A 16,562-nucleotide genomic window follows, 5' to 3' on the forward strand; every position below is an offset into this window, starting at 1 on the left:
ACGGGGTGGGGTCTGAGATATATGATCGTGGTCTGTCAATGAAGCCACACTTGCAACCACAAATTCGCATTGAGCACGCATTGGGGAATGTGTGTTGAAGGCCACTTCCGCGGCACGGATGCTGCAAATTTTCTAACAGTTGAAAGTCCAATGGACGCTGTAGGAGAGCGGCTTTCTTACCCAGGCGGAGGTTTACTGGGCAAGTCAAGCAGTTTCGTGCACTCCGTCTCTGACTTCTTACAGGCAGTGAGCTGGCTCCACTGCACAAGTGATTTTTATATGGGCCTCGACTATGAATGCAAGGCTGCATGGCTGTATCACATGTACATGCGCCTCAGTCACTGCAATTTAGCACGTTGCGTACTTGTCACCGCATCCGAGATCTTTGCTTGGATGTTTCTGTAATTAGATAGATTTGGCATGTGGAATAATTTTTGAACAAAATACGTTGGAACGTCATGCTCCCCCGGCTCGCCTAGCTTGTTTCTGCTAGGCGTCATTTCCGAGTAATGTAGGGCTACCACCAAATTTCATCTCCAACACTGACCCCATGGGAGAGTAGTGTTTGTCCAAATATGACAGCACGTATAGTACTGCTCTCGGTGCTGGTAGCGTTTTGTACTTTGCACTGATGGTAGCACTGCTTGTTTATGCCATTTGATGGGTGATTCTCCTACCTAAATGTTTGTCGATGGTGATGCCTAATGCATGCCACATGGGACACTGGGCATAAATGGTGGAACATTTTGCATGCTAACGTTTATGGTTAGCCTCGATGCCCGCGAAATGTGAACTTCGCAAGCGCTTGCAATATGAAGAACTAGTGAGCTTGATTTTTCCTAAATAAACAATAAGCTCATATTTTGTCAGAGGACTGAATAAGCATTGTCACATGTCTAGTCTTCACAAAGCTAATTTATAATACAATCACAACTTTGATTAGAAATCAAAACATGTCACCGAAAACGCCTTTGGCAGTGCAGTTCTGGTAGTTCTGTAGTAAAAGGATCTCCACCAGTGCAGGATGTGAAGATCCGTTTTTGTCGCCCCAGCAATATCAAGTGCCGTTTCCTTTGATTTGTTTCTGAGTACACGCAGTTCATTGCACCTCCGATCCAAAAACATACCTAGTATGGCATCCGACGCTCCAACGTCCTGGTTGAATTATCTAATATTACGTGCTTTTTAAAACTACACTGATGTCCGCACGTCTGTCGCCATGAGCGCCTAAAGGTCACAACAAAATATCATGCCCTTTATGCAAATAAAAAATGTCTATGTTTGGGGGATCAAACAAGTTCTTTGACATGACATAATGCGGTGATTTCGGATGTCTTGAGTTTATGTGATGAGCTAGGCTTTGTACTGTAGTACATGCTGTAGATAAACATATGCTATCAAAGTGCATGACATTTTGAATGTGGTAACGCCGAACATGTGATCACGCATGATCGGGGATTGAAGGCATAGCACAGGAAGAACTGGAGTGATATTTCATGCAAAAAACCAGAGAAATAGTGATGCTCTTACTACAGGTGACATTCAACTACTTTACACGCGAGGATTCCCCCATACACTACCAACACGCCGTGAAGACAGCTTTGAACTGCACAAATAAACTGCATGAGGGCATTTGTGAAATGCGCGCACTTACCATTTGAAATTCTGCGTCGTGGGAGGGAGCATCAGCTTTTTGGCACGGATGATACGCACGTGGTGCAAACATTTCAACATACATTGAGAGCAGGCCGTTCACTGGGCACTTAAGCAATTGGTTTTGAACTGGTGAGGAGTGGTGGTAAAAAGTCATTCTCTGAATGTCGTTTTCGTCTTGAGCAAAACCTTACATATAAACGGAAAACATCGGGTAAGGTGGGGAGATTTGGGTCACGTGTTAAGTGGGCACCATGAAAGCTTTCGTCTGTAGAAGGTATTCCGCAGGAATTCCAAATGTAAGAGGTATTAGTAGGTATTATAAGTAGGTATTAATTAGGAGGCTGGTTTGTTTTAGATTTCTTTTTCGGATCATGAGACCATGAGATGGTTGTCCATGCGATGTCTTGGATGACAGTTGCCTCTTTGACATACCTTAGTTTCGTAACTAGATAGATATGGGTCTTCGTCACACAGCGACTGTAACTCCATCGTGTTCTTGACACTCCTCAGTGATAGAGCCCATGTACACAGATGTCGGGCAGGCTGAGCTCCGCCATTTGTGAGCCATGCGTCCGGGGAGTACTGGACATGACTGACCCACTTCACACCAGTAAGGGACTTTGTGCTCCACTCTAATAAATAAACTGACACGTTAGTGATGTCACACCTTTTGCTCCCGTTGCTTATCCTATGGTGGCCTAGTTTAGCTTTGAAGTGTTCACTTCACCCGAAATGGACAATTTTTTATTATTTCACTCTTTTGAACGTGAGAAGACTACGGGCCGGTTAAGCATGAAAGAATGGACTCCTTAGAAACGCCTGCTTACGAAGCCCTATAGGCAGCAAATGCCCTTCAAATGTAAGAAGCTTGCCAGATAGCTTCATTCTCGACATCTCAAAATTGGTCAGTCTCCCCGATCCAGCCAACCTATCTATGTCCCACTTATTTAAAAGCTAGAAGAGTGACTGGATTTTTTCCGTAAACAATTTCCAGCTGTGTCGAGACGATCACTTGCCAAGCAGCGCGGTCTGGCGAGACGGCCATGCGGGACTTCCCATGGCCGTTGTCCCGGGCGCGGCTACCACGACACGAAATTCTGCATGGGCAGCAACCGTATTGATCTGATGTCACTGGCGCCCATTTCTTTGTGTCTTTTGCCTGGTGTCGCTCCCCGAGCGTTAATAATCTTCCTATACCACTACGAGTCGGTGGGTGACTGTCTGGTCGTGAGCACTGTGGATGGGCCGGCAGCGGAGCTCGCTGATGCCGGCTGAGCTGCAGTCCGCTCCCGGCCGCCGCCGCCGCTCCGTGGAACGGCACGCCAGAGCCGACTTGCGGCGGCGGCGGCGGCGGCGGCGCGGCGGCCATCGATTTTACGGCCGGACGTCTCGCATCTCCGGCCATGTCGAAACGGGCGGCGGCCGGGCGAGCCGTGGAGCAGCGCAGCGGCGCGACGGCCGCCGGGCGCCGTCCGGAACATCGGCCTCCTCGAGCCGGCGCCGGAGGCGTGCAGCCTCGAGGGCGGACGCCTGCCTGCCTTGCTGTCCGCTGCGAACTTGTGGACGAACTTAGTGCGGTGGAATGCGTTTGGGAATAGAGGGACTTCATCGCAAACGGCACGTTTGCTTTGAAGAAATACCCGAGCTGGCCTAATTTGACTAAGACTTAGTGGCTACTTAAAAGTCGGCGCACCTTAACCCCGCAATTTCGCCGCCCACGTGCGTGAGCTTCGGAACGTTGTTTGCTGCGCTCAGAATCGCCACCGGAAGTGTAGGCACGAGCTTTCTCTGCGGGCCAGTGACCCCAGCCCAGTGCGCTCGCACAGGTTTCCGCCGGAAGTGAGCACATCGAACCGTTTCCTGCGTCGGCGCGTGGACGAAACTGCGCAATTTCCCCCACACCCGGCCTGGTTACCGTCGGCACGGCGCCGGTCCCGGCTTATCAGCGACTTTTGACCACACTGTTGCGGCAGGGCGACCGAGGGCTATTCAGCCGCGCCTCGGAATGGATCTGTCTCCGTCGATGGTCTCGAGGAACCTTACCCGATTCGAGATCGAGCTGAATCCGCTTGACGAGGTGTCTCTGAATGGACCAGTGATAAGGAGTCTATATTGTAAGTTATTGGTCCCCAGCTGTTATAATGTACCTCGTCACGAAACACAGGGGATGAGATGGCTTAGTCTTTGTTAATTCCGAACGCCCTTCGTGACAGTTTGTTTTCCCCGCTTGTTTGTTCATCTGTCGTATCACGTGCCGCGATGCCATTTCGGGGGGGTGTACTCGTTGACTACGCTCTGTTGAGAGGAAGGGCTGTCCCAACCGCCGCGTGTCGCCTGTTTCAGAGAGGCGATGGATCCGCCGGGAGAGTCCCCTCTGGAGGTGCTCTCCAGAGCTGCCTCGATGGTGCAGGGGCAGGAGATCGGTGAGTACCGCGCCACCTCCCCAACGGTCCCGACGCGGCGTGTTTCACCTGCGGCCGCCCGTATTGTTTCGCCGCCGACTGCGCCGCCCGCCGCTGTGTGACGACCCGCCGCTGAGTGGCACCGCCGCCCGCCGCTGGCGCGTGCCGCGGCTGAGGCCGGCGCGCGGCGATCCTAGCGCGCATCACCTCCTGCTGCGGCAGTCATGTCCCGCTGAAACCGCGGGCCGCGCGACGCGTGTCCGTACAGAGATGTCGGCGATCTGTCCGCGCTTCAGGCAGGGAGGCCTGGTCATTGGGTTTCTACTGCCCTGTGGTTATCGGACTATTTCATGTATAGTAACTTAATGTATGGATGACGACCGTGTCGAAACAAGTCGTAAGTAAAACACCGTGAAAGGAGATCGCATGACAACGAATCCTGTGCAAATCTGGAATGAAAAAACGAAGTCAATGTGCCGCACGACACATCGTTAGGAATCGTTAAGAAAAAAACGATGTCGTTGACCATAGTTATCTAATGCCACTAAATCGGCAGAACCCGCATTAAATCAACAGCAGACGTGCGCAATTGAAAAGGGGTATCAGCTGCAAAATGGTATAGACTTGTTCAAACTGAGGTAAACTGGGCGAGTTAGGGGAACATCGACGGTTCGCTTTTGTGAAACGCACACGTTCATCAGCCGAAATCAACGCTTTATTTGCTTGCGCCATTGGAGGTGGAAACGCCCAAGGCCTTAGAACATAAGGTAGAACCGTCCGGCCAAATTCCGGTGCTTCAACTGATGACGTCACAGGTGTGCTCGGCACGTAATGTTAAACGGCGGATGCATGCCTACCGCAGTATGCTCGGCTTTTTGGAACGGTTCCAATGCTTAAGCCCTTAAATATCTTTGGTTGGATCATAACAAGACTGTTTCTTCTCCGAACAGGCCATAATATCAACTTCAAAGCCTATTCATCGTTAATTGGCTGGCGTCCTAGCTGAGCGTCTTGGGCTGGAAAGCCTGGAGACCACAAAGCTTTTTCGAGAATTCATTGCCTAATTTGCACATATATGCGCAAACGGAAACAGTTAATGTTGCATCTTAAACAACAATTCGAAATCATACTGACATGAAAAGTCAAGGTCACGTCAAAAGCCTGCAGGACACCCGCTGCATTACTGTTTGCTGGGGGTCGATCAATTAAGGCGTTTCATTTCTTCGAAAATGTATGCTCTTGGGCTAAGTGAGGATGCTGTGTTACGAACATGTTGATGCCACAGTGGCGTCAGGTCAAAGTCATTCCAAAGGTTAGCGTGACAAGCTGGTTTATTCATGGTACCTATGATTAACAATATTTTCACATCCATTTTTCTCCCCTTATGCAGCTTAAACATCAGCTACGATTTTTTGTCAGTACATAGCCAAGATGTAGGTGGGCTCCCAAGATGAGGCCATACGAGGTCACATGACATAAGATGAATTAGTCATGTCATACATGTTTCCGGATTGCTTACCCCACAGGAATCCAATACAATCACTTTAAATCTTGCATCGGGTCATCTTAGTACCCGAAGAGATCAAAACCTGCCATTTGTCACAACGTACTCTGATCTTTGAAATGCATCCAATAGCCATGAGCGGATAAACGAAATTGATTTTGAGCTTATTGCGTAAATGGCTGTCACTCTGGTCATATAGCTGTCACTCTGGTCATATCTTGTTTGATATGCAGATTTCATCGTTTTCAAGGGGTAGAAGTTTTCCCGGCAATACAGGAAAGCAAACTTTTTCGTAACGATATTTCGTACCTCAAAATGCTTTCAAACAATTTTTTGTGAAAAATAGAGGCTACTTATATCAGCAGTGCCAGGATTGATTGAAGAGATGTATCAGCTTAACAATATAATAACAATAATATGGTATATTTTGTGCCACCAGGTTCACCCATATCTTTGTACCTACAGGCATAAAACACAACACACACACAAGCATAGTGCAAGACAGCTGGCAAAGCACTCAGAACTCGATGCAACTAGCGGCCCAATGCCACCTTACAGTAAAATCATGAAAAGAGAAAAACCTGCGCCTTCAAAATTATCACCAGGTTTACTTATGGGTACTATACACACACAGCATCGTGCACAACACGCCTTTTTAATTTTCTTGCATAATACACAAAAGCTTTTAAACATATCATAAATAAATCCAACAAGGGCTGCCTCAGTCCCCCACAAATCATCAATAGCGTGAACTGAGCAAAAGCAAGCGACACGCAGCGACGCGAGTCAAGGCTGGTGAAATTATTTTGTCTCTTCCGCGCGGCACATTTGGCACATCACCGAAATGATCCTATAGCGACGCACAGGGATGACAGGGGGCTGCGAGGCGCCGTCGTTAGCCGATCAGTGTGAGCTTCATATTTTGTCTCGCTACGAAGTCGTACCTAAGAAGCGAAGTCGCCCATGCGATCTCCATCTGTATGATCTTTGTTTAAGAACGTGCTCTTGTCACTAAGACATCCATTTCGTACGGCCGTTATCCAGTGTATGTTTGGCATACAATCTTTAGCCCATTTGGTCGTTATCCGATGCAATCTGATCCCATCATGACCGTTATCCTGTAATATCTTAATGTGCATGCTCTTTTTGCGCACTCCATACAATATTTATGCCATGCTATATTTTGTCATCACGATCTCCAACCGTGCAGCTGCATGGCCACGCAAACGAAGCTCTCGAAAGCCCCAATACCCATTCTACCCACTTCAGTCTTCCGCGGCACGGGCTTTAAAACAGGATCTGTTGTCCCGTCACGGCACCGAACACGCTGTTTCGCGCGCCGGAGGTTCCCGTCGCTGCGAGCCGGAGGAGGTCGCCTCCCCAGCGTGCCCAGGCTCCGGCCGCCATGCCGCGGCTCGGTCTCGCCTGAATGGACGGCACCGCCCGACGGAGCGGGCGCGGCGGAGCGCTCCCACGGAGCGGCGGCCCGGCACGACCCCTGCGCACCGTGTCACCATGTCGGAGGATCGGATTACGAGGCTGGCGTGGGCCGCTCACCGCCAAATGTGGGATTTCGGCGCGACAGACAATCGCATTTGAAGTTGTGTTCATCGAAATAAAGAACTCTTCCTGTCATACATTGCTATGGTTTAGGAGGAAGAGATGAAGAAAGGTTCTCTTCTGTTATTTCTGTCAAGAGTCAAAAGTGGATCCTTAAAAAAAATATGATAGGGGAGGGCCAAAGCCGGAGCCAGTTTTCGGAACGAGAGGCATTTGCTCACTCCATTTTGTTATGAGCATCGGCCGGCGGGCGCAACGTCGATTTGTGGGGAATGTACGAGCAGCTGCGCGGTGCCGTCCGCGCGTGGAACAAGCCGAATTCCGATGGCCGAGGCGTCGACGCCCTGGGCGGCCAGGCCGCGCGTGCCCTCCGCTCCTGCACGGACTGTGATGGTGGTGTACGTGATGCTGATCAGTCCCGCGGCAGCCGCAGCCCGGCATCTCGGTGACGATGGGTTTGGGCTGTGCGACCGATCAGGTACCGCCGACGCTCTCAGTCTCTCAGCTGGAGGCCGTCACTGGGCTCGCTTTCCACCCGGTTGTTCCGGATCGCGTCGCCGAGTGTCGTACATCTCCATAGGCTGCCGTGCCAGGCCGCCGCCCGGCCAGCCTCTCGCCCGTCATTTGGAGAGGCGGGGTCAGACGGCGCGACCCTGCGTGCCGGTCAGCTCGAGGTGGGCGGCGCGGAAAAGGCGGACAATGGCGAGCCGACCGGCGCACTGCGTTCTCTCTGTCTCTGTCTCTGTCTCTCTGTCTCTGTCTCTCTGTCTCTGTCTCTCTGTCTCTGTCTCTCTGTCTCTGTCTCTCTGTCTCTGTCTGTCTCTGTCTTGTCTCTGTTCTGCTCTGTCTCTGTCTCTTCGTCTCTGTCTCTGTCTTGTCTCTGTCTCCTCGTTCTCTGTCTCTCTTGTCTCTGTCCTCTGTCTCTCTGTCTCTCTGTCTCTCTGTTCTCTGTCTCTCTGTCTCTCTGTTCTCTGTCTCTCTGTTCTCTGTCTCTCTGTCTCTCTGTCTCTCTGTCTCTCTGTCTCTCTGTTCTCTGTCTCTCTGTCTCTCTGTCTCTCTGTCTCCTGTCTCTCTGTCTCTCGTCTCTCTGTCTGTCTCTCTGTCTCTCTGTCTCTCTGTCTTCTGTCTCTGTCTTCTGTCTCTCTGTCTCTCTGTCTCTCTGTCTCTCTGTCTCTCTGTCTTCTGTCTCTCTGTCTCTCTTCTCTCTGTCTCTCGTCTCTCTGTCTCTCTCTCTGTTCTCTCTGTCTCTCTGTCTCTCTTGTCTCTGTCTCGTCTCTCTGCTCTCTCTCTCTCTCTCTCCTCTCTCCTCTCTCTTCTCTCTCTCTCCTCTATCTCTCTCTCCTCTCTCTCTCCTCTCTCTCTCTCCTCTCTCTCCTTCTCTCTCTCTCTCTCTCTTCTCTCTCTCTCTCTCTCTCTCTCTCTCTCTCTCTCTCTCTCTCCTCTCTCTCTCTCTCTTCCTTCTATCTTCTCTCTCTTCTGTCTTCTCTCTCGGTCATCGGGACGCTCAGCGCCACCGCTCTCCATCGCCCGGCTGTGACGACGGGCCGCGGCGGGCCGCGGCGGCCGGCGGCGTGGAATGCGGCTCTCCCGCCGTCGAGCGCCGGCCACGTGCCGACGCGGCGTCCCCCGTGGCGGCGACGGCGCCGATCAGCGCCAGCCGTCCCCTCCGACCGCCGCCGGACCGTCCCCCCTCCGTACCGGATGCCGGCCGCTGCGGCGCGCCGCCGGGCGTCACCCCTGAGCGCGGTCAGCGGCGACGCCGTCGGGGAGAGCGACCGGCCGCCAGATTCCGGGCGTATTATGTTAATGCCGAGTGGCGGCCGGCGGAGGCGGCGCTGAGCGCCAGGTCGGCCGGCGGACCGGGCCGGCCGCTCGGTGTCGTGCAGGGCATGCTCCGCCGCCGTCCGGACGCGCGGCTCGGGCGGCACCGGCCGGCACCGCCTGGTGTGGGACAGGTCACGAGTCCGGCCCCACCGACCGGCTGGCGGCGGCTCGGCAGCTGAGCCGGCCCGAGCCCCGGCCCGCCCCACACTGCAGGCTGAGCCCGGCCCGAGCCCGGCCTGTGCCCGCACCCACACTGGAGGCTAAGCCCGACCCCACACTGGAGGCTGAGCCCGGCCCGAGCCATCCCCCACACTGCAGGCTGAGCCCGGCCCGAGCCCGACCACCACACTGGAGGCTGAGCCCGGCCCGAGCCCGGCCTGTGCCCGCCCTCACACTGGAGGCAACACAGGGACCACGCCTGATCCTCTGCCCTCCAGCTCTGGCTAGCAGTGCTGAGTAGTGCGCCGCGTCGGGCTGCGTGCTCGACTGTCGTGGCACGCGGCCGGCCGCTGCTCCCGCCACGGGGCGCTGTTGGTCCGGCTCTGGCACGCGAAGCAGGCCGCGACCACCCGTGTGGCCGGCCGCGGAATGTGGCGCGGCCCCCATCGCCACGGCCCGCTTCTTCGAGCCGGCGTCGTTTCCTGTCGGATACGCGGCATGGGGCCGAAACACAGACGTCCAGCGGGATGCTTGAAGGCAGGAGAGCGGGAAGTGACGGGAGAGCTTAAGGGTAGATGAGATGGGAGCAAGAAGCGTGGGCGCAGCTACTGGCGCTGAGCAAGTAGGCTGGTCTCATTTAGAAGGGAAAAAGAAAAGGTTAGAGCTCTAGCCGCTCCTCCAAAGTTCCAACTTGGAAAAAAAAACACCGTAAACGCATGGCTAACATCTGCGCACCGTATTAACCCATTCATGGCATTGCTCCCCTATGACGGGTAAGACTAGATTCCGGGATTCCGCAGCTCGGATTGCTATCATATAACTGGATTGCATGTGAAATTCCAATGCAATGTTGTAATATGCTCTAGGTTTATCGCTATGAACGTGCACAGTGAGAGGCACGTCAACATGACTACAGTGAGCGTTGAGATGTTGGTCAGATTGTCAGTGCACAACATACCTGGATGCCAGCTCTCTCAGTGTATCGTGTTTGACAACTAGCCGTTAAACGTGTCCAAATATAGTGTAAACGGACGGTGGGACTGGTCCGAGAATGTGTCACTTGCCTTCGCCTCCGTGACGTGATGTGAGGCTGAGGGGGCAATCTCATCTCGCTCGCCAAACAGCAAATGCGTCTGGAAACCCCATGTTTGGCTATATGAAGGCATTGAAGACCCCATAATAAGCCAAATTAGCGCCTAGTTGGACTCGATGTTCAAGGATATCGACTGAAAAGAATGCCAATACACTCGCGAAGAGCACGGTGTTTTGATGTACATATATTGCTGTTTAGCACGGTGCATTTGCGTAAGTGTGTTGTCATCATACTGGATAGTCCTAAGCCATCGCCGAGATACATGATTGCACCAGTTTAGAACAATTTTCAGCACTCCGGAGATTTGAGATCAATTTACACAAGTATAGGGCTCTTTCCCTTTCTACCGGTTTTTTTGGTGGCTTTCCTGTTGTCCCTGTGGACTGGATCCATGTTGTATTTGTACGTTTCAGGTGTGACGTCACGTACGGACGTTAGCATTGTACTCATACATTTGTGGGTTGGGACGATCCATAACTTGTACGACTGGTGTGGGTGTACGACTGCTGTGGGTGCAGGACTAGTGTGGGTGTACGGCTAATGTGGGCATGGACGGGGAATTGGTCGGGAGTCATCACTGATAGGACATGTGTGAGGAATGTGTATGGGATATGCCTTGAAGTTGTATGTTCCGGTGGGGGTAGTCCTAATGTGTTGCGTAATTTGTGGGTGGTTCCTTAGCAAAGGAATCTGTAGTTTCTCGTTTCGCCGAGTTGAATCGCGAAGTGAGCGATTCGAACGAAGTAGAGCGAGGAGAAGCGAAGGAAATGAAATGAAATGAAATTTCATCTACTTGTAAACTTTAGTATATGCGAAAGTAATTTGTTGCCTGCATAGTATTATTTCATGTGAACAGGGTTACCTATTCTGGAGATGGATGCACGCGAACTTTGCACGGCTGTCTGAGTATCTTGTCACAATTTGCATGAAATGCTCGTACAACCAGGATTATACCGTCAGTGGCACTGCGATGAGGTACTTTCGTGCGGAGGATCACGCAGGAGTGGCTATGTGGCCAAAAGCGCTTGATACGGGAGAGACCCTGCACAGCAGCTGAACCAAGCACGACATGGTCTCGGGGGTTCGGCAGAGGAGTGGCTGGTTAGTTCACGGGTATGGACACCACCGTTTCGGAAGCGTACCGTCGACAGCATGCGGTCGTCACCAGGGGCCGATCCAGGATTTCGTCGAGGGAGAGGCCTCACTTAATTGTGCTCTCTGGCCCTCCCCTCCTCACACAGAAGTCTCCGGATTTCGACCACTTTATTTTTAGATTCTTGTTTCTACCGGTAAAATGTCCTCCGCTGGAACGGTCCGCCACGCTCTGTCCCCTTTATTTCTAGAGGCCGATTTTCTTTCGATGTTGAATTGCAAGATTGTGGGCAGTTCGTGAGCCCCTGAAGTTTGGTGCGTGTTGTAATCGAAGGCTATGCGAACCCGAAATACGGATTTTGGTACCCTTTTACAAAACTGTGGTGACCCTTCGGTCCAAGGAGGGCGCAGTCCCATGGCCCGTTCTTTGGACCCGCCACTGGTCGCCGCTCCCGCCCGTAAAAATTATCAACGAGTGGCATTTCTGCATCGGAAGATGCCCATGCGGGGTGCCGGCGCTCCGTCAGTCTGATTTTAGGGGCGGCGTCGACTCAGCCGGATCTTGGCGTCGTTTCAGCTGGCCGCCACCGATGGAAACTGGGCCATGCGACGCCCGGTGCCGCGTGGAGGCTTGGATGATGAACTCGTTCCTGAACCAAGCCATGTGGAAACTCGATGAACGTTTCCACATGGCCTGTTAGCCTTTGGAAGGAGAACAGCGTTACCACGTCAAGCCGGCGCGACCTCGCGGTCGACTTTAGTGCGCGGCGCCCTGTTTGTCGGGCACGTGAAGTGTGCCCTGCATATTTGCGCGTCACGCTACGGTCATCAATGGCACATTCCAGCGTTTGATACAGTGCGGCCGGCACCTGTCGCGAACTCGCGGGCGCCGGCGGCCGGCGTTCACGCACTGCCGCAGCGGCGACGTGGTGAGTCATTCTGCGCCGCATTCCACGCTGTGGGCGACAAGGCTGGGCTGCAGACCGGAGGCACGCCCGCGCCGCTGCAGCGTCCGTCGCCCGCTTCCGCTCAAGACGCCTCGCGCATTGCGCCAGAAACACGGCGAGTAGAGCGCTCTGGGGAGTAGCTAACCAAGTTTTACCTTGTAAATTAGACGCATGGTGGCGCTGTCGGTGCACATGTGTGACTGCAGTACGACCGTTGCGCGGGCTGTATAGATGGCGCTATTGTCTCGTTCCTCACCCCTGGGGCGGCATCGTGTATCCGAGATACGCTTTCAAAAACGCTTTTCTTCCGTTCTGGAAGAAGCGATACATTGTCTACGACTCAGATGCAACGCGCATCAGTGTTGCAGTGCCAGTGTGGGGGGGGGGGGGGGCAGCGGGGAACCGCTCCTCTCCTCAGAGTATGGGTGGAGGGCAGGGCCTGTTATGCCACCGCATAACTTAACGGGCCCATGCGATGTCAGGAAAGACCTAAGAGCTCTTCAGACCATCGAGTTGGTCAAGGAACTGAACATTGTCAGAGTTCGAGAAAGTTCAGAAGCATCTAATATTCCGCTATCGTCTGAGCGCAGCGTAGCCCGTAAAGGAAGTTTAGGATCTTAAGAAATAGAGATATATACATCATGGTTCCGGGTTGATCAAGGGCTTTCAATATGCCATGAGAGCTGGATCATATAGTGATCTCAATCTCTCAAAGATCTCAGAGTGACAATGGGTCTTAAACGGCCCAGGATGCCAAGAATGTAGGCGTTCCGGGGTAGCCATCGACCCCGATATGGCCCAGGGGCCCGGGGACATTGAAAGACCAAAACTGCTAACGCGCTTCAGGCGGCTACGGCTACTGAATATTTAAAAAGCCCCCAGAAGCAATTCATCAGATATTTATGAAAAAATACGCACTGAGGAGAGGCCTTGAAATAACGAAGTGTCGGCCCTAGACCATCACTGCGCCGCGGAGGTCAAGCTCCCTTGTCCGGCAGGTGTACTGAGGGGATCACGAGCCCTTGATTTCCAGTCTTCGTAATATGATGGGCCCAGGGCGGTCAACGGACCCCATCATCATCCAAGGGTCTGCGAGTGTGAGGGGTACTGGACACGCACAGAACCCTGGGGCCACGGGATTATGGGAGTGCACGATGCGGGAGACTCAAGATGGCTGCCGTGTGAAGAGCAGCCAAAGGTTCTGAAATGGCCTGGGTCCCTATGGGTGCCGGAGATCTCTAAATGCATTGAAGCCTGGCTGTGTAGCGCCAGAGATGGAGGCAGGAACCAGAAAAACTGAGTGGAGGACCCCAGCCCAACATTTCCGGAAATTTGTCATGGGATTTACATGGCAAAGTGCGTGAAGCATAGTCCAACTCGACTTACCCCTCTGCCACGTCGGGCAAGTTTCGTCATCTGCGTCAGCAGCATTGCTTTCATCAATCGCTGTTAATTTATCTTGTTATCAGTGCATCTACCTTCCGCAAGGTCCGTTGTGTATGTGCGGAATGCCATTTCATGGCAATCCCTGCCACATAAATATTGCAATCTCTGCCACTTAAATAATTGGCTAACACCGCCTAACATCATAATTGTAGCTGTTTTCTTTTCCCAAATCATTGGCCTGTTTTTGCACGATAGGAGTTCTTCGTACGTTTTAACAGTCACGATCAGCCACAGAGCTGGGCGGGCGGCGCAGGCCGCCGCCGCGGCGCGCAGGTGCCGGCGCCGGCTCCCGGCCGGCGCCCCGGCTGGCTGGCGGCGCCGGCCGGCCGCCGTCCGGCGACGGGCCGGGCCGCGCCGGCCGCCAACCTTGGGGTCGGCGGCGCCGGCGCCGCGCCGTGGCGCCACCGTCACCCGATGCTATCGGGCCTGGGAACAAAAACGAGTCCTGCCGCCGGGTACGGCGGCGGCGCGTACGCGAGGGCCGGCCGATCTGGGGCCGAGCGCGCGCGTCAAAACTCGCGCCTTTTTGCGGCGCGCCACCGAGTGGCCATCCGTTCTGCCAAGGCCGTCGGCCGGCGGCGTGAGGAGGTCCGCTGTCGGCGCGAAGCAGCGCCGCTGACCGACCCTCGGCTCCGCGCCACGGCTCGCACTTCAGTCAGCCCCCCTCCCGAAAAAGTCCCACATGGATGTTCCAGGAACAAATCCTGGAATGAATGATTGGTATGTTCGTGGAATGAATCAGACAGGAGTGCGTCCGGATGACACGCCAAAAGTATTGAAATTCAGAGCTTGTGTAAGCTCGGGGCAGCAAACGCTGGCCAAAATACTCATGCTAATCAGTGGATGCTTATTCAGTCGATTTAAAAGCCAGCACAGATATTTTTCCCCACCTGCATTCATGGAAAATTGTGCGGAAGCCACATGGAGAATAACAGTCAGTCGGTGAATCATATTCATTTTCCATGCAAAACCCACTCCGTGTCGATATATTTTGATGAAATGACCATCCCGACCTATATTTGTCAGCTGGCTATTAGTCATCGTTCATCCGTATATCATCGTATGTTTATCGGGTAGAAATTTACTGCACAGTCAAGGTTGAATGATACTAACAGCCTGAAAAAAACGTTCGTTCGGGTCGGGTCGGGTCGGGTCGACCCTCATGTTTCGTAGAGTTGAACGAACTGCGAGCCAAGATTCGCGGTACACCCGGCCGGTTAAAAGTTTGACTATTCTTCACTGTCCATAAGGTGCCTCCAGGACATGAGAAATGACACATCCCCGAAACTGCAACATCCTACTCTCTTTTGCAATGCATTTAGGACCTTTCCCATCGGCCATGGCTCAATGTGTGAGAGGGCAATTAGTCAAGCCGAATACTGTATTAATGTCTCTACACGTTTGCCACTTCACTCCACGAAACATGTAAACAACAATAAATAAGCACAGTGATGAGCGGCAGAAGCGGTGTCAAGGCGACACCGTGGGCCGGCCTTATGCCACGCCGTAGCCCGCCGCGGAGGCGCTGCAGCCCGCGGCAGCCCTCGGCAGCCCTCCGCAGCCCACCTCGGAGCCGCTGCAGCCCGCCGCGGAGCCGCCGCAGCCCGCGGCAGCACTCCGTAGCCCGCCTCTGAGCCTCCGCAGCCCGCGGCAGCCCTCCGCAGCCCGCCGCGGAGCCTCCGCAGCCCGCGGCAGCCCTCCGCAGCCCGCCGCGGAGCCGCCGCAGCCCGCGGCAGCCCTCCGCAGCCCGCCTCGGAGCCGCTGCAGCCCGCCGCGGAGCTGCTGCAGCCCGCCGCGGAGCCGCCGCAGCCCGCGGCAGCCCTCCGCAGGCCGCCTCTGAGCTGCTGCAGCCCTCCAGTCGGGCGCAGGGCAGCGCGCCGGCCGCCACCCTGCCCGAACAAAGGCCAGCAAGGCCGGCCCCTGCGATCGACCTCTGCGCCGGCGAACAGGCCCGGCCGGGGTACGTCGTCGCTCGTGACTTGTCGCGTCGCACATCCGCCCGGTCGCGGACGTGAAGAACCGCAGAGTCGTGAACGCTTCTCAGCGCCGATGGCCGTGTAGATGCTGCTGTTCTTGAGCGAGTGCGGATCGTCCCAGAACGTGACGGAAACCTTGTTCGGGCTGCAGTACAAGACGTGATGAGAAAAACCCGGAGGAACACCAGCAGATTACACCTGCCAGGTGAAAAATGCGCACCAGCATCAGCGCATTAGCGTCCCACCACCCATGTCTTCAGTCACGCCCCGTGGTGGTGCCGGACCTCAGGTCTGAGCCGGGCCCTCTCGTTTTGGCACTGCGTGGTCAGAGACTGCAGCTTCGTGTGCCAATTGGGCCGTGTCGTTTCAGGCACGGTACCGTCACAGCTTTCAGCGTCGTTTGTGGGCTGGACCGTGTCGTTCTTCCCGTTACCGCGCTGCCACATATTTTTGGCCTAAGTGCAGGCTGGTCCATCCCCGTTTTAGTGCGATAGGTACTGTCGCGGGTCTTGGCCTCATGTGCAGACCGGCCTGTATCGTTTTGAGCATGGTGCCACCTTTGGTTTTTTGCTCCGTTTGCAGACTGGACTGTCTCTCGTTAAAGGGGTGCAGAGGCCTAACAATGGAAAATCCTATGACAATAGAACGAGCCACTGGAGTAAACGGACAGGGGATTGGCTGATCAGGCCTTCAGACTGTGCTGTTGCTAAACGGTTTTTTGCCTGCTCAAGACTTGCGTCGACAGTTCCGGTCCACTGCCAACGAACTTTACCACGAAGGAGAAGTCTGAGTCATTCGGAAAATGACCGCATCTACATTCAGGCATATTTTTGGCAGCGCTGCAGCACATCCGCTTTACGGCTAGAATATTGCAGACATAGTACATGTGTCCAGAATTTAAGG

The sequence above is a fragment of the Pollicipes pollicipes genome, unplaced genomic scaffold, assembly GCF_011947565.3.
Source record: "Pollicipes pollicipes isolate AB1234 unplaced genomic scaffold, Ppol_2.1 Scaffold_6686;HRSCAF=7923_pilon_pilon_pilon, whole genome shotgun sequence".
In the NCBI taxonomy this organism is placed as follows: Eukaryota; Metazoa; Arthropoda; class Thecostraca; order Pollicipedomorpha; family Pollicipedidae; genus Pollicipes; species Pollicipes pollicipes.